A 25,349-nucleotide genomic window follows, 5' to 3' on the forward strand; every position below is an offset into this window, starting at 1 on the left:
GGGAAATCATTCAGAATTGTGACATCCTCATCTTCCAGCTCCTGCTCCTCAATGGCTTGATCAAAGACACGGTGCAATGCACGCTCCAGAAAGAAGGTGAAAGGCACGATGTCACTGATTGTGCCCTAGCTGCGACTGACCAGTTTGGTCATCTCTTCAACTTGCCGCAGAAGTCTGCATGCATCGCGCATGAGCAGCCACTAGCACGTTGAAAAGAAACCAAACTCAACAGAACCTGTCCTGCTGCAGAGTTCGTACAGGTAGTCTTTAACGGCATGTTGCTGCTGGAGCAGCCTATCAAGCATATACAAGGTGGAGTTCCAGCGCGTCGGGCTGTCACAAATTAAACGTCTGATGGGCAGGTGGTGTTAACGCTGAACGTCAGGAAGGCGAGCCATGGCCATGTAAGATCTTCTAAAATGGCCAGAGGTGGCCTGCTGCAAGACGTCCTGGACCCCGGGGTATTTGGCAACGAATCGATGCACGACTAAGTTCAGGACATGTGCCATCCACGGCACGTGTGTCATTTTGCCCTGTTTCAGCAAACTCAGCAGATTGCCACCATTGTTGCACACCACTTACCAACTGTCAAATTTAGCGGGGTAAGCCACTGATCGGACTGTGACTGCAGAGCTGAAAGAAGTGCAGGACTGGTGTGGCTCTTGGCTTCCAGGCACAACAGCCGCAGCACAGCATGACAACGTCTCACCTGGCATGTCGAATAGGTTCTGGGGAGCTTAGGGGGTGCATCGGAAGAGGTGGTAGCAGTGTAAAAGAAGGAGTAAGCCGAGGAGGAGACGGAGGATGGAGGAGGAGAAGAAGAGGCATGCCTGCATGCATTCCGTGGCGGTAACACCAAATCCACACGGGTGGCACGGGTTACATGCTTGACAGCCATCAGAAGGTTCACCCAGTAGACAGTAAAAGTTATGTACCTTCCCTGCCCGTGTTTACTAGACAACGTGTCTGTGGTCAGATGTATCTTGGCACTGACACTGTGTGCCAGAGATACATTCAATTGCCGCTGAACATGGCCATATTGCTCTGGGATGCCCTTCTGGGAGAAATACAGTTGCAAGAAAAAGTATGTGAACCATTTGGAATTTTATGGATTTCTGCACAAATTGGTCATAAAATGTGATCTGATCTTCATCTAAGTCACAACAATAGACAATCACAGTCTGCTTAAACTAATAACACACAAATAATTAAATGTTACCATGTTTTTATTGAACACACCATGTAAACATTTACAGTGCAGGTGGAAAAAGTATGTGAACCCTTGGATTTAATAACTGGTTGAACCTCCTTTGGCAGCAATAACTTCAACCAAACGTTTCCTGTAGTTGCAGATCAGATGTGCACAACGGTCAGGAGTAATTCTTGACCATTCCTCTTTACAGAACTGTTTCAGTTCAGCAATATTCTTGAGATGTCTGGTGTGAATCGCTTTCTTGAGGTCATGCCACAGTATCTCAATCGGGTTGAGGTTAGGAGTCTGACTGGGCCACTCCAGAAGGCGTATTTTCTTCTGTTTAAGCCATTCTGTTGTTGATTTACTTCTATGCTTTGGGTCGTTGTCCTGTTGCAACACCTATCTTCTGTTGAGCTTCAGCTGGTGGACAGATGGCCTTAAGTTCTCCTGCAAAATGTCTTGATAAACTTGGGAATTCATTTTTCCTTCGATGATAACAATCCGTCCAGGCACTGACGCAGCAAAGCAGCCCCCAACTATGATGCCCCCACTACCATACTTCACAGTTGGGATGAGGTTTTGATGTTAGTGTTCTTTGCCTCTTTTTCTCCACACATAGTGTTGTGTGTTTCTTCCAAACAACTCAACTTTGGTTTCATCTGTCCACAGAATATTTTGCCAGTACTGCTGTGGAACCTCCAGGTGCTCTTGTGCAAAGTGTAAACATGCAGCATTTTTATTTTTTTTGGACAGCAGTGGCTTCCTCTGTGGTATCCTCCCGTGAAATCCATTCTTGTTTAGTGTTTTACATATTATAGATTCGCTAACAGGGATATTAGCATATGCCAGAGACTCTAGGATTCTTCTTCACCTCATTGAGTAGTCTGTGCTGTGCTCTTGCAGTCATCTTTACAGGATGGCCACTCCTAGGGAGAGTAGCAGCAGTGCTGAACTTTCTCCATTTATAGACAATTTGTCTTACCGTGGACTGATGAACAGCAAGGCTTTTGGAGATACTTTTATAACCCTTTCCAGCTTTATGCAAGTCAACAATTTTTAATCGTAGGTCTTCTGGGAGCTCTTCTGTGTGAAGCATCATTCACATCAGGTAATGCTCCTTGTGAAAAGCAAACCTAGAACTGGTGTGTGTTTTTTATAGTGCAGGGCAGCTGTAACCAACACCTCCAATCTCATCTCATTGATTTGACTCCAGTTGGCTGACACCTCACTCCAATTAGCTCTTGGAGATGTCATTAATCTAGGGGTTCACATACTTTTTCCACCTGTACTGTGAATGTTTACATGGTGTGTTCAATCAAAACATGGTAACATTTAATTATTTGTGTGTTATTAGTTTAAGCAGACTGTGATTGTCTATTGTTGTGACTTAGATGAAGATCAGATCACATTTTATGACCAATTTGTGCAAAAATCCATATCATTCCAAAGGGTTCACATACTTTTTCTTGCAACTGTATATCCTGCCGGGGACCTTCCATTGCAGTGTGCCAATGGCAACACATTTTTTAAAGGCCTTCGAATCCACCAGTTTATATGGCAGTAGTTGGTGGGCTAGCAGTTCCGACAAGCCAGCGGTCAGCCGTTGGGCAAGAGGGTTATCCAGCGTCATCAACTTTTTATGCTCGAACATTTGGGCCACGGAAGCCTGCCTTTTGCCAGATGAACGCGATGATGGCACGGTGATAGGTGGAGTGGAGGACAAATAATAAGAGAGAGGAGAAGGAGGAGAGGCTGGACGTGGAGCACTGGGAGAGTGGCTTTGTGGGTTCTGACAGTGTTGCTCCCACTGGGCTCAGTGATGGGAGGCCAGGTGACTTCTTAAGGTGGTCGTCCCTAGGTGTGTTTTGGGCTTTCCGCGACTTATGGGTTGACAGCACATGCTACAGATGGCAACACTATTGTCAGCAGCCGACACGTTAAAAAAAAGCACAAACTGCGGAGCCATGTGCCGGCATCCTGGGAGCGCCAGATGTGACTGTGCATGGTGGCTGGCTCGCTCCAGATACATTTGCAGTTTGCTTTTTGTCTCCTGTGCACTGCGAGTTCTGCCTGTTTCTCCTCCTTCTACCACCAATCTGCTGCTCTGTCTCTCCCTCTGACCTCCCCTCCTCTTCCTCTCTTGTGGGCACCCACGTGACATCCATCAACATGACATCATCGTCACCTTCACCACCACTGACATTAAAGATTTCGGAGTAGGCAGCAACAGTGGGGACCTCCGTCCTAGGGCTGATCTGGGTACAGTCGTCAGACCACTGGTTGGAGGCCGTTTCTACTTCCTCTACCTGATCCGATGCCAAGAATGGTTGCGCATTGGTAAGGTCTGGGAATTAATGGGAAAATATTTCCTCTGACTCGAATGGAGGGGCTGTGATGGTGGTGGTGTCTTTGGGGGTGCACACAGCAGAGAGTGAGGAGGGTGCAGATACAGAAGAGGAGGAGGGTACAGATGCGGAAAGGCGTGTCCTATGATGTAATCGCACGCACCTTCTCCAACTTCCCACTTAGGCTCCGGCCTGATGCACCTGCCCGACCCCTACCACCCCTGCAGAATGGCCTGCCTCTTCTTCTGCCTGTCATTTTGAAAATGATCCTGTGAAAAAGTCCCTATAGAAGAGCAGTATTTTGTGGAAACAGGTATATAGAGCTTCTTAACGAGTATTTGCTGGAAGCCGGTATATCAAACTCCTTAACTAGAGTTGAGCGGACACCTGGATGTTCGGGTTTGACGGGTTTGGCCAAACGTCACAAAAAAGTTTGAGTTCGGGACCCGAACTTGACCCGGAACCCCATTGAAGTCAATGAGGACCCAAACTTTTGAGCACTAAAAATGTCATGAAAAAGGGCTAGAGGGCTGAAAATGCCAGCAAAATGTGGTTAAGAGCATGGCAAGTGCTCTGCAAACAAATGTGGATAGGGAAAGGACTTAAAATAACATAAAATACGTACAAATAAAAAAAAGATATAATCTTGTTCTAGGAGGAAGAGGTCCATATGGAGTAGGAGGTTGAGCAGGCAGTGGATGTGGCGGTGTAGGTGGAAGCGGCGATAGAGGAGGTGGCCTACACTGGTTTTTGGTTTAGATTTTATTTTTTATTTTTATTAGGGTACACCCCAAAACATTGGGAAATATAAATTGTGATAACCCCCACCAGCCGTGCTAAACAAACGTTCAGACAATAGACTGCCTGAGCAGGCCAGCACCTCCAAGGCGTAAAGGGAAAGCTCAGCCCATGTGCCCAATTTGTAGATCCAGAAGTTGCAAGGGGCAGACCCATCAGTCAGTTTGTGTAGGCGTGTACACACATACTGCCCCACCATGTCGCACGTCCCCGTGATGTTCACAATCCAATTGGATATCTGCTCTATGAACTTTCGATGTTCTGTTTTGCGCCTACCAAGTTGATCACGGTTAGCGGCGAATCAGGGTTCCACGCCGGAGAGGGAGCGTCAGAAAGGGATAGCACTTCCAAGGGAGATCAATGGATGAAATTTAATTGTGATCGAGCGGAAATGTGGGAGAAGCTATTAAAATGGTAGAATCTAAGAAAAGGAGGGGGCGCGCAGCAATTACCCACTCCCGACTTGGGGAGGTAGTGACGATAAATAGCAATACAAGACTCTTAAGATGCCCTGTTAGTGGAATGATTAATAAAAAATTATAGGGAATGACAATGGGGTATTTATAATTTGGAAACGTTAGACAGGAGAGGCCCTGCTGCCGCTTTGTTGTAACTTGTGATAACTCCCTCCAGTCGTGCTAAACACATGTTCATAAAATACACTGGCTGCAGGGCAGGCTGGCACCTCCAAGGGGTAAAGGGCAAGCTCAGGCCGTGTGCCCAATTTGGAGACCCAGAAGTTGCAGGGGGCAGACCCATCAGTCAGTTTGTGTAGGCGTTTGCACACATACTGCCCCAACATGTTGCACGTCCCCGTGATGTTCACGATCCAATTTGATATCTGCTCTATCAACTTTCGATGTTTTTTTAATGCACCTACCATGGTGATCACGGGTGGTGGGGAATCAGGGTTCCAGGACGGAGAGGGAGCCTGAGAAAAGGATACCACATGCAAGGGAGGTCAATAGATGAAATGAAATGTAATTGAGCGGAAATGTGGGACAAAGTATCGAAGCATAAGCTTCCAAGTTAAGGATGGGGTGAGCAGCAATTACCCACTCCCGACTCGGGAAGGTAGTGACGATAAATAACACTACAGGACTCTTAAGATGCCCTGTTATTGGAATGATTAAAAATGATAGGGAATGTCACTGTGGTATTTTGGATTTGTAAACGTTAGCCAGGAAAGGCCCTGCTGCCGCTTTGTTAACTCTAGATAACTTATGCCACGATCCATTTGGATATTTTCTGTATCATCTTTCTATGTTCTTTTCTGAGCCTACCATGTTGATCACGGTTATCGGTGAATCAGGGTTCCACACCGGAGAGGGAGCGTGAGAAAAAGAGACCAAATCCAAGGGAGGTAAATTTTTTTAAATTAAATATGATCGAGTGGAAAAGTGGGACAAATTATTGAAGAGCAAATGTGGGACAAATTGTTAAAGTTTAAGGCTAATATGGCAAATATGGCAAAATTGGTAAAATGTCACCTGACAATGTAACAGACGATTTTTTTAAAAATGTATGTCCTTATCACCTAAGCAGAGCAGGGGTTTAATCACAGCAAAAATGGACAAATGTCACCCAAGAATGTAACAGACAAATTAGTGAAATTTGCTTAACTGTCTACTAGGTACAGCAGGGGTATATCACACCCCAAAATTTGTGATTTTGACCCAAAAATTTAACAGACAAATTAGTGAAATGACATAAAATAAATTAAAACAAATGCAAATAAAAAAAATATAAACTTGATTTATGAGGTGGAGGTCCATATGGAGTAGGAGTTTGAGTAGGCGGTGGAAGTAGCGGTGTAGGTGGAAGCGGCGGTGGAGTAGGATGAGGTAGCCAACACTGGTTTTTGGTTTTAATGTAATTTATTTTATTTATTTTTAAATTAGGATACACTCCAAAAGAGTGTGAAATATCCAAAATACAACTATGAGCAATTGCGCTGTAGTATAACAATGGCTTTAATGAACATGAGCTTGTCTACATTGGCTGTGGACAGGCGGTTGCGCTTGTCTGTGATAATGCCCCTGCCGTGTTAATCACATGTTCAGACAATACACTAGCTGTAGGGCAGGCCAGTACCTCCAAGGTGTAAAGGGCAAGCTCAGGCCATGTGCCCAATTTTGAGACCCAGAAGTTTAAGGGGGCAGACCCATCATTCAGTACGTGTAGGCGTGTGCACACATACTGCTCCACCATGTTGCTGAAATACTGCCTCCTGCTAAGACGTTCCATATCAGCTGGTGGTGCTGGTTGTTTTGGCGTGCTGACAAAGCTTTTTTTCAGCACGCCACAAGGCCGCAGTTTTTTGCCCAAAATGGGTGTTTTTTTAATAACAGAATAGAACACCAGTATCAAGCGCGTGTATCTCACAAATGACAAATGCAGCAAGGGCTGCAATATTAAGTACGTGTTTTTTTAAACCCAATATGGGTGTGTGTTTTTTTATAACAGAATAGAACAGCAGTATATAACTAGTGGGGAAATTAATGGTTGGCAGACAATGTCATAGAGCAGCAGGAAATGCTAGCAGAATGCTTGGGTGTATAGCAAGAGGAATTACCAGTAGAAAGAGGGAGGTGCTCATGCCGCTCTACAGAGCACTAGTGAGACCTCATTTGGAGTATTGTGCGCAGTACTGGAGACCATATCTCCAGAAGGATATTGAAACTTTGGAGGAAGTTCAGAGAAGAGCTACTAAACTAGTACATGGATTGCAGGATAAAACTTATCAGGAAAGATTAAAGGACCTTAACATGTATAGCTTGGAAGAAAGACGAGACAGAGGGGATATGATATAAACTTTAAAATACATAAAGGGAATCAACAAGGTAAAAGATGAGATAATATTTAAAAGAAGAAAAACTGCTACAAGAGGACATAGATTTAATTTAGAGGGGCAAAGGTTTAAAAGTAATATCAGGAAGTATTACTTTACTGAGAGAGTAGTGGATGCATGGAATAGCCTTTCTGCAGAAGTGGTAGCTGCAAATACAGTGGAGGAGTTTAAGCATGCATGGGATAGGCATAAGGCCATCCTTCATATAAGATAGGGCCAGGGTCTATTCATAGTATTCATTATATTGGGCAGATTAAATGGGCCAAATGGTTCTTATCTGCCGACACATTCTATGTTTCTATGACGCTTGAATTTCACACTGACAGATGCAGACAAGGCCGCAAATTAAGTATTTTGCCCAGAAAGGGTGTTTTTGTTTTTGTAAATAACAGAATAGCACAGCAGTATCTAAAGCGTGTATCTCACAATGACACATGCTGCAAGGGCTGTAAAAGCTCCCTACACTAAGCAGAGCAGAGTGACGTGCAGCGCTACGTGACTCAAGCTTATATAGAGGCTGGGTCACATGCTGCACTGGCCAATCACAGCCATGCCATTAGTAGGCATGGCTGTGATGGCTTCTAAGGGCAAATGAGTTAAACGCTTGTTGATTGGCTGTTCTGCAGCCTTTCAAAAAGCGCCATTAACTTGGCGAATACCAAAGCCAAACTTTTACTAAAATGTTCGGGATCGGGTCCGGGGTCCAAAAATCCTAAAGTTCGGTACGAACCTGAACTTTACAGTTCGGGTTTGCTCAACCCTACCCTTAAAAATAAGCCGATATATCAATCCCATTAATCAATATTTGGTGGAAGCTAGTGTAAAACAGGCCTCAATCAATATTTGGTGGAAGCTGGTATATCAATCCCCTATATCAGTAGTTTGTGGAAACAGGTATATAGAACACTTTAATGAGTATTTGCAGGAAGCTGGTATATCAAACCCCTTAATCAATATTTGGTGGAGGCTGGTGTATCTCAGGCCTCATTCAATATTTTGTGGAAGCCGGTATATCAATCCAATCTATAGGTATATTGTGGAAAAAGGTATATAGAACCCCTTAATGAGTATTTGCTGGAAGCCGGTATATCAAACCCCGTAATCAATATTTGGCGGAAGCTGGATATCGCATGCCTAAATAAATATTTTGTGGAAGCCGGTATATCAATCCAATCTATAGGTATATTGTGGAAACAGGTATATAGAACCCATTAATGAGTATTTGCTGAAAGCTGGTACATCAAACCCCTTAAATAATTTTTGGTAGAAGCTGGTGTATCTCAGGCCTCAATCAATATTTTGTAGAAGCCAGTATATCAATCCCCTCTATCAGCATTTTGTGGAAACAGTTATATAGACCCCCTTAATGAGTATTTGCTGGTAGCTAGTATATCAAACCCCTTAATCAATATTTGGTGGAAGCTGGTTTATCTCAGGCCTAACTTCCAGCAACATATAACCCTAAAATCTCATATGCTTTATCTAAATGGGTTAAAAAAATGGGAATCAGTATCCCGAGAACAAGGACAGACATTGATCAATGAAGATCTAATCGATAGACATAATCTATAGACAAGGAAGGTAAGCACCTATATCATAGGGAAGATGGGAAATCTGTCCCTCGTCTTTCCCTATTCTTCTCCTCAGCCCAGGGATGGTCCCTGATGGTGGGGACTCCCTGTCCTCGAACCTAGGCTGTAATTGCCCTAAAGAGACCCTGAGGTGTATGAGACAAGAGGGTGAGTATATTGATAATACCCTTGAAGAAGGGAAGGTGCTTACCATCAGATACAAAAAACAAAAAATACAACACCCAACCCTAAGTATTAGGGCTTAATGGTGGATAACCTTCATACTATCGGTCATGATGTTATCAGGGACCTATGAATGAGAGTATAATCCACTTTGACTTGAGTAATATAAAACCCTGACGTGTTTTCCCCGCTCAATGGTTCACCAGGGGGTGATAGGATATGGGTGATGGATACCAACATAGATAGTGTGTCATCTGTAACTACATCACTGATGTCAAGATACACAAATGAATAGTATGGCATCATCAATTATATATATATATATATATATATATATATATATATTAGCAATACCAAGTCTCCAATGCTTATTAACAGGAAACATCAACTGTTAGGCAGGAAACCTGACAGTATGCTTAACGGACCAGCATATGTCGGCGATCACGCCCGTACCGGGGCCTGCGTGAAGTTCACTGCAGATATCTGTGAATAAAGGATACATAATAGGAGAAATTGATCTCACAACACTACTCTTTAACAGTCCCAATAGACAATTAAAAGAGACTCACATTCTGCATGAATTGCCATATAGCATGATGGGCCCACAGGTACATCTCATGCTTCCTTCAGTCCATACAGATAGCCAGTACTGTAACAGGATTGCAATTGCTATTGATAAATGTCTGCTAAGATCTAACAAATGAATGGGAATTCGATACCCCAACTTACAGTTACAGGTATAGGATTCGGTTATCCTAGTGCCTCCTTAGTCACTTACAAAACAAGTAGGGTGCCCCCTTATATATGCTAGAACATTCATAGATCCCGCCATGGATTCAAAGACGCCAAAGCTGTCACTTCCGGTCACATGGTACACACCATGGGTAAACTTCCGGCCGGTGGAACGCACTTGGATGGCTCGCGTGATCATGTGGTATTGGGATGCGACGGATAGTTGAATGCATGGGGAATAAAGGTAAAATCACCAAGTGTGCTCCCCAATGCCTACTATAGCCGTCATCAACAATATAGATGCCTCAAAACACCGCTATACTGCACCACAGATACTTGCCCTACAGGCTGCATATGTCTAGTGTGATTATATACAGATATGCAAACACCAGATAGACATAGATAACTCCGGTTCACAGTCGGGAAAAAAGAAACCAATCTGATAGGGATATTGCAGGATTGGTCACTACTGCAACATGCAAACAGGTTTTTGGCGAACTATACACCAGATATAAGGATAACATCAAATCATGGTGGGAGGTGAGATCCATTGAGAGCTACATAGAACCTAGAATAGTCCCTAAGGGACTTTGCCTGCGTGTAAGGCCTGCAACAAGGGTCTACTGACCCATGCTGATTACTAAATGGGAGGATGAACTCACTCGCAGTTCCCTAAATTTGATGGGTATTCTTTTAGAAGAAGAAAAGCAATTACTTAAAAGGACATCTACGAAACTCCAGGAACAGATAGATATAGCTCTGAAATATAAAGATGACCCTTAGTTTAATAGGCGTGAAACATCTCTACAGACATCGGTGGAGAGATTTCAATGTCTATTGAAGGAACGGAAGCACAGACAATTCGTCCGTGACCTGAGTGAATTCAGGGAGAACAGAGCATACAATTATCAACAAGAGGTCCCAGCTGAATGAGAGGTGTCAACTTCGGACATTGACTCCTGTGACACAGAAATTCGCCCTCGAACATATGGTGGTGAATTTATAGAGGCCCATCTGGTTCCAGGAGACGGGGGGGGGGGGGAAGATGGGCAAGAGGTGGTGGAGGGAGAGGAGGGGCGGCGCGTGGGGCAGGTTTCCCAACGGCCTCCCCATCATCATCTCCCTCTATTTCCTCCAACAATATGTCCTTTCCTCAACCCTCTTTTTTTAGAGAAGAGCCTGGTCTCCTACCAATTGCGAGACCGAGGCAGGACGGACAAGGCCTAACTGATGACCTTCAAATTATTAATCTCACTTCCCGCACTCTAAACACCGTAGAAACTGAGGTACTCAGAAAAGGATTATCATTTGTGCCCACCACTGATTTTAGTCTATTTAATTGGAGGAAAGATCTACAGTCGTGGCCAAAAGTTTTGAGAATTACATAAATATTGGAAATTGGAAAAGTTGCTGCTTAAGTTTTTATAATAGCAATTTGCATATACTCCAGAATGTTATGAAGAGTGATCAGATGAATTGCATAGTCCTTCTTTGCAATGAAAATGAACTTAATCCCACTGCATTTCATTGCTGTCATTAATGGACCTGCTGAGATCATTTCAGTAATCGTCCAGCACAAGGCTGGAAATCATTATGTCAGGCTGATTGGGTTAAAATGGCAGACGTGACCTGCTAAAAGGAGGGTGATGCTTGAAATCATTGTTCTTCCATTGTTAACCATAGTAACCTGCAAAGAAATGTGTGCATAAAAATGGCTTCACAGGCAAGGATATTGTGGCTACTAAGATTGCACCTCAATCAACAATTTATAGGATCATCAAGAACTTCAAGGAAAGACGTTCAATTTTTGTTAAGAAGGCTTCAGGGCGTCCAAGAAAGTCCAGCAAGCACCAGGATCGTCTTCTAAAGAGGATTCAGCTGCGGGATCGGAGTGCCACCAGTGCAGAGCTTGCTCAAGAATTGCAGCAGGCAGGTGTGAGCGCATCTGCATGCACAGTGAGGCGAAGACTTTTGGAAGATGGCCTGGTGTCAAGAAGGGCAGCAAAGAAGCCACTTCTCTCCAAAAAAAAACATCAGGGACAGATTGATCTTCTGCAGAAAATATGGTGAATAGACTGCTGAGGACTGGGGCAAAGTCATATTCTCCGATGAAGCCTCTTTGATTGTTTGGGGCATCAGGAAAAAGGCTTGTCCGGAGAAGAAAAGGTGAGCGCTACTATCAGTCCTGTGTCATGCCAACAGTAAAGCATCCTGAGACCATTCATGTGTGGGGTTGCTTCTCATCCAAGGGAGTGGGCTCACTCACAATTTTGCCCAAAAACACAGCCATGAATAAAGAATGGTACCAAAATACCATCCAACAGCAACTTCTTCAAACAATCCAACAACAGTTTGGTGAAGAACAATGCATTTTCCAGCACGATGGAGCACAGTGCCATAAGGCAAAAGTGATAAGTGGCTCGGGGACCAAAACGTTGATATTTTGGGTCCATGGCCTGGAAACTCCCCAGATCTTAATCCCATTGAGAACTTGTGGTCAATCCTCAAGAGGCGGGTGGACAAACAAAAACCCACTAATTCTGACAAACTCCAAGAAGTGATTATGTAAGAATGGGTTGCTATTAGGGATGAGCGAACCCGAACTGTATAGTTCGGGTTCGTATCGAATTTTGGGTTGTCCGTGAAACGGACCCGGACATTTTCGTAAAAGTCCGGGTTCGGGGTTCGTCGCTTTCTTGGCGCTTTTTGAAAGGCTGCAAAGCAGCCAATCAACAAGCGTCATACTACTTGCCCCAAGAGGCCGTCACAGCCATGCCTACTATTTGCATGGCTGTGATTGGCCAGAGCACCATGTGACCCAGCCTCTATTTAAGCTGGAGTCACATAGCGCCGCCCGTCACTCTGCTCTGATCAGCATAGGGAGAGGTTGCAGCTGCGACGTTAGGGCGAGATTAGGCAGTGATTAACTCCTCCAAAAGACTTCATTCAGAGATCGATCTGCAGCTGTGGATGATTGAACTGCTGCTATTGAATTGCTCACTGTTTTTAGGCTGCCCAGAGCGTTTTTCTGTCACTTTTTTCTGGGGTGAACGGCGACCATTTTGTGTCTTGTGGTGTGCCAGCACAAGCTGCCACCAAGTGCATTTAACCCTAGATGGTGTGGTTGTTTTTTGGCTAAATCCTACATCAGGGTCAAGCTGTCACACCAAGTGCATTTAACCAGCCATAGTGTGGTTATTTTATGGCCATATACTACATCAGGGGAAAGCTGAGCCTGTCACCAAGTGCATTTAACCCTCAATGGTGTGGTTGTTTTTTGGCTAAATCCTACATCAGGGTCAAGCTGTCACACCAAGTGCATTTAACCATCAATAGTCTGGTTATTTTTTGGCCATATACTACATCAGGGGCAAGCTGAGCCTGTCACCAAGTGCATTTAACCCTCAATAGTGTGGTTAGTCAAGCTGTCAAACCAAGTGCATTTAACCATCAATAGTGTGGTTATTTTTTGGCCATATCCCAGTCTAATTCTGTCAGTAACCGTATACCTGTCACCCAGCGCCTAAATAATAGGCCTCAAATTTATATCCAGCTAAATCTGTCATTACTGCTGTGGCTGGTCAAGTTATTTAGTGTCCGTCAAAGCACAGTTTTTGTTCTGGGTTGAAATACAATTCCCAATTTAGCAATTTGCTAATTTAGTGGTTTCTGCTGTATCAGAGCTATTTTAAATCTATCCCTAAAAGGGTATATAAGATTCAAGGTGCACATGGGGTCATTCTGAATAACTTCACACACACGCTACTGTGCATTTCCAAGTCTAATTCTGTCAGTAAACCTATACCTGTCACCCAGCGCCTAAATAATAGGCCTCAAATTTATATCCAGCTAAATCTGTCGTTACTGCTGTGGCTGGTCAAGTTATTTAGTGTCAGTCAAAGCACAGTTTTTGTTCTGGGTTGAAATACAATTCCCAATTTAGCAATTTCCTAATTTAGTGGTTTCTGCTGTATCAGAGCTATTTTAAATCTATCCCTAAAAGGGTATATAAGATTCAAGGTGCACATAGGGTCATTCTGAATAACTTCACACACACGCTACTGTGCATTTCCAAGTCTAATTCTGTCAGTAAACCTATATCTGTCACCTAGCGCCTAAATACTAGGCCTCAAATTTATATCCAGCTAAATATGTCGTTACTGCTGTGCCTGTATTAGTGTAATACGGTACCTAAATAGATAGCCAGATAGTGTTAGGTGTCTGTAAAAAAAGGCCTGAATTTGAATTCAATACATTGGGCCAAATAATATTTTTCTTATTGTGGTGAACGGTAACAATGAGGAAAACATCTAGTAAGGGACGCGGACATAGTCGTGGTGGTGTTAGTGGACCCTCTGGTGCTGGGAGAGGACGTGGCCGTTCTTCCACAGCCACACGTCCTAGTGTACCAACTACCTCAGGTCCCAGTAGCCGCCAGAATTTACAGCGATATTTGGTGGGGCCCAATGCCGTTCTAAGGATGGTAAGGCCTGAGCAGGTACAGGCATTAGTCAATTGGGTGGCCGACAGTGGATCCAGCACGTTCACATTATCTCCCACCCAGTCTTCTGCAGAAAGCGCACAGATGGCACCTGAAAACCAACCCCATCAGTCTGTCACATCACCCCCATGCATATCAGGGAAACTGTCTGAGCCTCAAGTTATGCAGCAGTCTCTTATGCTGTTTGAAGACTCTGCTGGCAGGGTTTCCCAAGGGCATCCACCTAGCCCTTCCCCAGCGGTGGAAGACATAGAATGCACTGACGCACAACCACTTATGTTTCCTGATGATGAGGACATGGGAATACCACCTCAGCATGTCTCTGATGATGACGAAACACAGGTGAAAACTGCTGCGTCTTTCTGCAGTGTGCAGACTGAACAGGAGGTCAGGGATCAAGACTGGGTGGAAGACGATGCAGGGGACGATGAGGTCCTAGACCCCACATGGAATGAAGGTCGTGCCACTGACTTTCACAGTTCGGAGGAAGAGGCAGTGGTGAGACCGAGCCAACAGCGTAGCAAAAGAGGGAGCAGTGGGCAAAAGCAGAACATCCGCCGCCAAAAGACTTCGCCTGCTACTGATCGCCGCCATCTGGGACCGAGCACCCCAAAGGCAGCTTCAAGGCGTTCCCTGGCATGGCACTTCTTCAAACAATGTGCTGACGACAAGACCCGAGTGGTTTGCACGCTGTGCCATCAGAGCCTGAAGCGAGGCATTAACGTTCTGAACCTTAGCACAACCTGCATGACCAGGCACCTGCATGCAAAGCATGAACTGCAGTGGAGTAAACACCTTAAAAACAAGGAAGTCACTCAAGCTCCCCCTGCTACCTCTTCTGCTGCTGCCGCCTCGGCCTCTTCTGCTGCTGCCGCCTCAACCTCTACCTCTGCCTCTGGAGGAACGTTGGCACCTGCCGCCCAGCAAACAGGGGATGTACCACCAACACCACCACCACCTCCGTCACCAAGCATCTCAACCATGTCACACGGCAGCGTTCAGCTCTCCATCTCACAAACATTTGAGAGAAAGCGTAAATTCCCACCTAGCCACCCTCGATCCCTGGCCCTGAATGCCAGCATTTCTAAACTACTGGCCTATGAAATGCTGTTATTTTCGCTGGTGGACACAGACAGCTTCAAACAGCTCATGTCGCTTGCTGTCCCACAGTATGTTGTTCCTAGCCGGCACTACTTCTCCAAGAGAGCCGTGCCTTCCCTGCACAACCAAGTATCCAATAAAATCAAGTGTGCACTGCACAACGCCATCTGTGGCAAGGTCCACCTAACCACAGATACGTGGACCAGTAAGCACGGCCAGGGACGCTATATCTCCCTAACTGCACACTGGGTAAATGTAGTGGCAGCTGGGCCCCAGGTGGAAAGCTGTTTGGCGCACCTCCTTCCGCCGCCAAGGATCGCAGGGCAACATTCTTTGCCTCCTGTTGCCACCTCCTCCTACTCAGCTTCCTCCTCCTCTTCTTCCACCTGCTCATCCAGTCAGCCACACAACTTCACCACCAACTTCAGCACAGCCCGGGGTAAACGTCAGCAGGCCATTCTGAAACTCATATGTTTGGGGGACAGGCCCGACACCGCACAGGAGTTGTGGCGGGGTATAGAACAACAGACCGACGAGTGGTTGCTGCCAGTGAGCCTCAAGCCCGGCCTGGTGGTGTGCGATAATGGGCGAAATCTCGTTGCAGCTCTGGGACTAGCCGGTTTGACGCACATCCCTTGCTTGGCGCATGTGCTGAATTTGGTGGTGCAGAAGTTCATTCACAACTACCCCGACATGTCAGAGCTGCTGCATAAAGTGCGGGCCGTCTGTTCGCGCTTCCGGCGTTCACATCCTGCCGCTGCTCGCCTGTCTGCGCTACAGCGTAACTTCGGCCTTCCCGCTCACCACCTCATATGCGACGTGCCCACCAGGTGGAACTCCACCTTGCACATGCTGGACAAACTGTGCGAGCAGCAGCAGGCCATAGTGGAGTTTCAGCTGCACCACGCACGGGTCAGTCGCACTACGGAACAGCACTACTTCACCACCAATGACTGGGCCTCCATGAGAGACCTGTGTGCCCTGTTGCGCTGTTTCGAGTACTCCACCAACATGGCCAGTGGCGATGACGCCGTTATCAGCGTTACAATACCACTTCTATGTCTCCTTGAGAAAACACTTAGGGGGATGATGGAAGAGGAGGTGGCCCAGGAGGAGGAGGAGGAGAAAGAGGGGTCATTTTTAGCACTTTCAGGCCAGTCTCTTCGAAGTGACTCAGAGGGAGGTTTATTGCAACAGCAGAGGCCAGGTACAAATGTGGCCAGCCAGGGCCCACTACTGGAGGACGAGGATGAGGAGGAGGTGGAGGAGGATGAGGATGAAGCATGGTCACAGCGGGGTGGCACCCAACGCAGCTCGGACCCATCACTGGTGCGTGGCTGGGGGGAAAGGCAGGACGATGACGATACGCCTCCCACAGAGGACAGCTTGTCCTTACCCCTGGGCAGCCTGGCACAAATGAGCGACTACATGCTGCAGTGCCTGCGCAACAACAGCAGAGTTGCCCACATTTTAACATGTGTGGACTACTGGGTTGCCACCCTGCTGGATCCACGGTACAAAGACAATGTGCCCACCTTACTTCCTGCACTGGAGCGTGATAGGAAGATGCGCGAGTACAAGCGCACGTTGGTAGACGCGCTACTGAGAGCATTCCCAAATGTCACAGGGAAACAAGTGGAAGCCCAAGGCCGAGGAGGAGCAAGAGGTCGCCAAGGCAGCTGTGTCACGGCCAGCACCTCTGAGGGCAGGGTTAGCATGGCAGAGATGTGGAAAAGTTTTGTCAACACGCCACAGCTAACTGCACCACCACCTGATACGCAACGTGTTAGCAGGAGGCAACATTTCACTAACATGGTGGAACAGTACGTGTGCACACCCCTCCACGTACTGACTGATGGTTCGGCCCCATTCAACTTCTGGGTCTCTAAATTGTCCACGTGGCCAGAGCTAGCCATTTATGCCTTGGAGGTGCTGGCCTGCCCGGCGGCCAGCGTTTTGTCTGAACGTGTATTCAGCGCAGCAGGGGATGTCATTACAGACAAACGCAGCCGCCTGTCTACAGCCAATGTGGACAAGCTGACTTTCATAAAAATGAACCAGGCATGGATCCCACAGGACCTCTCCATCCCTTGTGCAGATTAGACATTAACTACCTCCCCTCAACCATATATTATTGTACTCCAGGGCACTTCCTCATTCAATCCTATTTTTATTTTAATTTTACCATTATATTGCGAGGCTACCCAAAGTTGAATGAACCTCTCCTCTGTCTGGGTGCCGGGGCCTAAATATATGCCAATGGACTGTTCCAATGTTGGGTGACGTGAAGCCTGATTCTCTGCTATGACATGCAGACTGATTCTCTGCTGACATGAAGCCAGATTCTCTGTTACGGGACCTCTCTCCTCTGCCTGGGTGCTGGGCCTAAATATATGACAATGGACTGTTGCAGTTTTGGCTGACGTGAAGCCTGATTCTCTGCTATGACATGCAGACTGATTCTCTGCTGACATGAAGCCAGATTCTCTGTTACGGGACCTCTCTCCTCTGCCTGGGTGCTGGGCCTAAATATATGACAATGGACTGTTGCAGTGGTGGCTGACGTGAAGCCGTATTCTCTGCTATGACATGCAGACTGATTCTCTGCTGACATGAAGCCAGATTCTCTGTTACGGGACCTCTCTCCTCTGCCTGGGTGCTGGGCCTAAATATATGCCAATGGACTGTTCCAATGTTGGGTGACGTGAAGCCTGATTCTCTGCTAGCACATGCAGACTGATTCTCTGCTGACATGAAGCCAGATTCTCTGTTACGGGACCTCTCTCCTCTGCCTGGGTGCTGGGCCCAAATATATGACAATGGACTGTTACAGTGGTGGCTGACGTGAAGTCTGATTCTCTGCTATGATATGCAGACTGATTCTCTGCTGACATGAAGCCAGATTCTCTGTTACGGGACCTCTCTCCTCTGCCTGGGTGCTGGGCCTAAATATATGACAATGGACTGTTACAGTGGTGGCTGACGTGAAGCCTGATTCTCTGCTATGACATGCAGACTGATTCTCTGCTGACATGAAGACAGATTCTCTGTTACGGGACCTCTCTCCTCTGCCTGGGTGCTGGGCCTAAATATATGACAATGGACTGTTACAGTGGTGGCTGATGTGAAGCCTGATTCTCTGCTATGACATGCAGACTGATTCTCTGCTGACATGAAGCCAGATTCTCTGTTACGGGACCTCTCTCCTCTGCCTGGGTGCCTGGGCCTAAATATATGCCAATGGACTGTTGCAGTGGTGGTTGACGTGAAGCCTGATTCTCTGCTATGGGACCTCTCTCCAATTGATATTGGTTAATTTTTATTTATTTTATTCTTATTCATTTCCCTATCCACATTTGTTTGCAGGGGATTTACCTACATGTTGCTGCCTTTTGCAGCCTTCTAGCTCTTTCCTGGGCTGTTTTACAGCCTTTTTAGTGCCGAAAAGTTCGGGTCCCCATTGACTTCAATGGGGTTCGGGTTCGGGACGAAGTTCGGATCAGGTTCGGATCCCGAACCCGAACATTTTCAGGAAGTTCGGCCGAACTTCTCGAACCCGAACATCCAGGTGTCCGCTCAACTCTAGTTGCTATCAGTCAGGAATTGTCCCAGAAGTTGATTGAAAGCATGCCCAGTCAAATTGCAGAGGTCCTGAAAAAGAAGGGCCAACACTGCAAATACTGACTGACTGCATAAATGTCATGAAATTGTCGATAAAAGTCTTTGAAACGTATGAAGTTCGTGTAATTATATTTCACTACATCACAGAAACAACTGAAATAAAGATCTAAAAGCAAAAATATGGGGCATTCAGCCCACACAACCCTATGCAGGTGCAGATTGCTAACACTAGTTTCTACCTGTTATGGGCCATGACAGCCACACAAAGTCCAGGGAGTGTAGGTACAGCATGCACGCCAAGCACACTCTGCTTTTAATCCCGTCCGGTGCCATTACAGCTTTCATCGGATCCAGGGATGCAAGTACCAACATGCATGCTGAGCCCACTATATACTTCTCCTGGAGCCAAATGGCTTCTGGTAGGTGCTATATAAGCAGACTCAGTTTTATACTGACTTTAAAACCAGCCTCCAGGGCATACTAACTGGTCAGGTGTGCATGACTTCTTGGAGATCGCCACGCCTCCAATATATACTACAAAGAAAAAATTTGGGGGATTCAGCCCACACAACCCTATGCAGGTGCAGATTGCGAAGTACAGATACAAATGCAAAAACACAAGTGCAATCGCACTCTGCAACCAGCACTCTGCCCTGCCTTTATGCTGGATGTTGAATAAGGCATTGGTGTACATTTTGGCCAAAGCGTAATAAGCCACTCACCACATCAAGGTCGCCTTCATGAGTGGTCCCTAACACTAGTTCCTACCTGTTATGGGCCATGACAGCCACACAAAGTCCAGGGAGTGTAGGTACAGCATGCACGCCAAGCACACTCTTCTTTTAACCCCGTCCGGTGCCATTACAGCTTTCATCGGATCCAGGGATGCAAGTACCAACATCTGGTACCAAAGATCTAAAAGCAGTTTAGCAGCAAACTTTGTGAAAACTAATATTTGTGTCATTCTCAAAACTTTTGGCCACGACTGTACACTTATTTGGTAGGAGACTAAAATGGCATACATTTTTTTAGGCACACTAACAGGCAAACGTGCGAAAGTTTGGGACTAAATAAAAGAGATTTTGCTGATCTTCAGACTCTCACAGAGTTAGGGGAGGAAGGTGGCCGTGACCCAGGCCAGGGCCCACACACTGAATTAAAGCTCAAGAGTAAGAAGATGCCCCCACCTTTTAATTATGAGTGTGTTGACATCTTTCTCCAGATGGTAACTTCTGATTTGGATAAGTTGTGGAGAGTCTATCCCAAAAAGTATAATCTTTCCCCTACAGAGATGCAGGCACTATGCACACTGGAGAAGGACAACTGGATCATTATTAAACCATCTGATAAAGAGGGTAACCTGGTTATCATGAACCAGTATACTTACCTACGTATGTGTACGGACCTACTTAAAGACAAAGATGGGTATAAGGCATTAACATCTAACCCCACTCAATCATACATGCACAATCTCAAGATGATGTAAGAGAGTGATCAGCATCCTCCCGATGCATCCTTGTATAGCCACGTTTTACAGACTCGCCAAAGTGCACAAGGGCACCACACCATTGAGAGGATGCCCGAAAGTCTCGGGAGTAAACTCTCTTATACAGAATTGTGGCATATATCTGGATCAAGTACTGAGGCAATTTGTTCTGTCCCTACCTGCTTATATGAGGGACACAATGGATTTCCTCAACAAGATTGAAACACTCAACCTTGATCCTAACTGTATTTTAGCCAGCATTGATGTAGAGGCGCTTTACAGTTCCATTCCACATCGTGGGGGACTTTTGGCAGTGGAGTATTTCCTGAGGACCAGAGATATACACTGTGGGGCACACAATACCTTTATCTTGAGTTTTCTGGAGTTCACACTGACCCACAATTTTTTCTTGTTTAACGCACAATTCTACCACCAGCTCAGGGGGACAGCAATGGGGAGCCCCTGTGCCCCCACTTATGCTAATCTCTTCCTGGGCTAAACTTTGGCTGAACTTGCACTTTATATACAAGTAAATATAATGTCACAGGACATCGACGAGGCGCTCGCTCTCCACGGTGCTGTCGGCGTCCCACCTCTGTGCAGGAGCAAGGATGCATGCAGCGTCCCCGTCTCCTAGGTGATAGGGGGCTGGATGGACCCAGTCTCGCACGTCTCCTCAGCGCGGCCGGTGTCCTCGGTTCCCCCAGTAACCAGGGTAGTCTGAGCACCGAGTGGGGCACTCGGTTCTCAGCTGTATTCAGGTGGGCAGGTCATGTGACGCTGGCTACATCACATGCTAATCAGTATTTAACAGGCAGCCTGCTAGTTCCATTTGCGATTTATATTACCTGGCATACTTACCTGCTCCTGTTTTCCCTGACAATCCTCATCACCTAGGAGATGAGGACGCTGCATGCGTCCTTGATACTGCACAGAGGCGGGACGCCGACGGCGCTGTGGAGAGCGAGCGCCTTGTCGGTGTCCCGTGACAGGACCCCTCCTCTTATGCGGGGCCACCGGACCCAAGACTTCAGGTGACTGCTTCTCAGGATGTTCTAAATGAAATTTTATAACTAGTCTAGGGGCATGAACCTGCCTAGCAGGTACCCAAGATCTCTCCTCGGGTTCATAGTCCTTCCAGTGCACCAAGTACTGTAAAGCGTTACGCACTTTCCTGACGTCCACAATCTTAGATACCAAATATGCCACAGAATCATTAACAAGAAGCGGTGTAGGCGCGGCCGGCGATGGTACAACGGGTTTAATATATTTTTTAAGTAGAGATTTGTGAAAGACATTATGAATGTGGAACGACTAGGGCAGTTCCAGCCTAAACGATACTGGGTTAATCACATCCGTGATCTTGTACGGCCCTATAAAACAAGGTGCAAATTTTCTAGAAGCTACATTGAACGAGAGATTCTTGGAGGATAACCACACCTTATCTCCAACCTGAAAGTTCAACCCCTTAGAAGGTCTCCTATTGGCCTTGATCTTCTGAGTATTCTGAGCCTTTTCTAGGTTCGATTGAACCCGAGCCCAAACTGTGCACAGTTCAGAGGAGACCTTATCTGCCTCGGGGTTAGAGGAGATTAATAACCCAGAATGAAAACGAGGATGGAAACCATAGTTACAAAAGAACAAGGAGACACCAGTAGAAGAATTAACACGGTTATTCAGAGCAAATTCATCAGCAACATATGACCTAAGGAATTGTTCCAAAGACTGATTTAGGCGTTCAGTCTGCCCATTACTCTCAGGGTGGTAGGCGGACGAAAAAGACAAATAAATCTGGCATTTCTGACAGAAAGCCCTCCAAAACTTAGACACAAACTGCACACCCCGTCAGATAAAATATTCTCTGGAATACCATGTACACGCACAATCTGTTTTACAAATATAGACACCAGAGTTCTAGACAGGGGAATAAAATGAACCTCTTTGCTAAACCTATCGACGACTACCCAAACCACAGTCTTACCCTCTGCAGGTGGCAGGTTAGTGATAAATTCCATTGAAATATGGGACCAGGGTCTACTGGGAATGGGTATGGGTCGTAGGTCACCAGTAGGGCGAGTCCTAGGGGTTTTTAGACCTAGCACAAACCTCGCAGGCTGACACATAGGACTTGACATCCCTAGACAGAGTGGGCCACCAATATGATCTAGAAAGCAGCTCCTTAGTGCCCTCAATACTAGGATGTCCACAAAAGGCAGAATCATGAAACTCACCAGAGAAAGTTGGAGACAAAACTGTACAGGAACAAACAACTTATCTGATGGGGTGGATGCCGGAGCCAGATGTTGTTCCGCCTTAATGAGAGCCATGATATCCTGGGTCAAGGCTGCTATGAAGATATTAGCTGGTAGAATGGATTCAGCTGGTGCATTTGTAGGCTGAAATGCACAGGAGCTCCGAGATAATGCGTCAGCCTTCACGTTTCTACTTCCTGGCCTGAAATTGATGGAGAAATCAAAACGTGTAAAAAACAGTGCCCATCTGGCCTGACGGGGATTCAACCTCTTAGCAGCCCTTAGGTTCTTATGATCAGTGACAAAAGTGACACAATGTTTTGCCCCCTCCAAAAAATGCCTCCACTCCTCAAATGCCATTTAATGGCCAGCAATTCGCATTTTCCTGTCATGTCATATAGGAAATATATTTCTCTCGGTGGGGGAAAATTTTCTGGAAAAGGAGGCACAAGGCCTCAGGTTAGTAAGGCTAGCGAGACATTGTGAGAGGACAGCCTCTGCCACGTCCTTGGACGCATCCACCTCCACAATAAAAGGTTTCTCCTGATCTGGCTGGATTAGAATGAGAGCGCTACTGAATGCCTTCTTTAGGGTTTCAAAAAAAGTTAAGGCCTCAGAAGACCAATCCTCCAAATCCGCCCTTCTCTTAGTGAGGTTGGTCAATGGTTTAGCAATTATCCCCCCCCAAAAAATTATGAATTTACGGTAGTAATTGGCAAACCCAAGGAAACGTTGTAAGGCCTTTAAGGACGATTGTCTTACCCATTCCTTAATCGCTAGTACCTTACTAGGATCCATTTTAAAGGCATGATGAGTCAGAACATGACCTAGAAATAGTATGTCCTGCACCCCAAAGACACCTTTCTCTTGTCATTGGTCAGGGAGCTCCCTCCCTCTCCCATCGGGGGGCTGCAAAGGCACAGCAGCCCCCCGATGGAGAGAGGCCCCAGACAGCCCCCTGCAGCCCAGTGCTCACCCTTCCCCATCTGCAAAGTTGTGGCAGACGGGGAAGGTTCCCATGGCAACAGGACGCCTTCTCAGGCGTCCTGCTGTCCATGGTGCTGAACAGATCTATGCTAAAAGCATAGATCTGTTCAGTGTAAGTAAAATACAGTACAGAACCCTATATAGTGTTCTGTACTGTATTATACAGACATCAGACTCACTGGATCTTCAAGAACCAAGTGGGTCTGGATAAAAAAAAAAAATTTAAAAAGTGAAAAAAGTTAAGAAAAAAAACTAAATATTTATCACTGAATAAAAAAAAAAAAAAAAAAAAATAAACTACACATATTAGGTATCGCCACGTCCGTAACGATCTGATCTATAAAACGGTCATGTTACTTTCCCCGCACAGTGAACGCCATAAAAATAAAAAAATTAAAACTATGAGAAAATTGAAATTTTGCCCACCTTATTTCCCAAAAAAAGGTAATAAAAGTGATCAAAAAAGTCGCATGTACGTCAAAATAGTACCAATCAAACCGTCATCTCATCCGGCAAAAATCATACCCTACCCAAGATAATCGCCGAAAAACTGAAAAAACTATGGCTCTTAGACTTGGAAACACTAAAACATGATTTTTTTTGCTTCAAAAATGTAATTATTGTGTAAAACTTACATAAAAAAATAAAAAAGTATGCAAATTAGGTATCGCCGCGTCCATATCGACCGGCTCTATAAAAATATAACATGACCTAACCCCTCAGATGACCACCGTAAAAAAAATAAAAATAAAAACGGTGTAAAAAAAGCAATTTATTGTCATCTTACGTCACAAAAAGTGTAATATCAAGCGATCAAAAAGTCATATGAGACATACAGAGTGGTATCTAACTATTGATCTAAGAGGGACATTAGGGAATTTGAAAGTGATTGAGTAATGACACGAATAGTAGGAGGGAAAGTACAATGTATAACTGTGGAAATGTATTTGGATTTTGTACATCTATGAGTGCATTTGTACAAGAATGATGGTTGAGAAATCATTGGAATGACATGCTTTGATAAAATACCTATAAAATGTTATTACAAAAAAAAATGCACCCCAAAATAGTCATATGCACCCCAAAATAGTGCCAATCAAACTAGTGCCAGTCATCTCATCCCACAAAAAATGAGACCCTACTTAAGATAATCGCCCAAAAACTGAAAAAACTATGGCTCTTAGACTATGGAGACAATAAAAGTTTTTTTGGTTTTAAAACTGAAGTCATTGTATAAAACTTACATAAATAAAAAAAATTGTATGCATATTAGGTATCACCGTGTCCGTGACAACCTGCCCTATAAAATTACACATGATCTATACTGTCCGATGAATGTTGTAAATAACAAAAAAAAAACGTGCCAAAAAAGTTTTTTTTTGTTACCTTGCCGCACTAAAAGTGTAATATAGAGCAACCGAAAATCATATGTACCCTAAACTAGTACCAAAAAAACTACCACCCTATCCCGTAGTTTCCCAAATGCCGTCACTTTTTGGGAGTTTCTACTCTAGGGGTGCATCAGGGGGGCTTCAAATGGGACATGGTGTCAAAAAAAAAAATAAGTCCAGCAAAATCTGCCTTCCAAAAACCGTATGGCATTCCTTTCCTTCTGCGCCCTGCTGTGTGCCCGTACAGCGGTTTACGACCACATATGGGGTGTTTCTGTAAACTACAGAATTATGGCCATAAATAATGAGTTTTGTTTGGCTGTTAACCCTTGGTT

This window comes from Bufo gargarizans, chromosome 5, assembly GCF_014858855.1.
Source record: "Bufo gargarizans isolate SCDJY-AF-19 chromosome 5, ASM1485885v1, whole genome shotgun sequence".
Classification (NCBI taxonomy): Eukaryota; Metazoa; Chordata; class Amphibia; order Anura; family Bufonidae; genus Bufo; species Bufo gargarizans.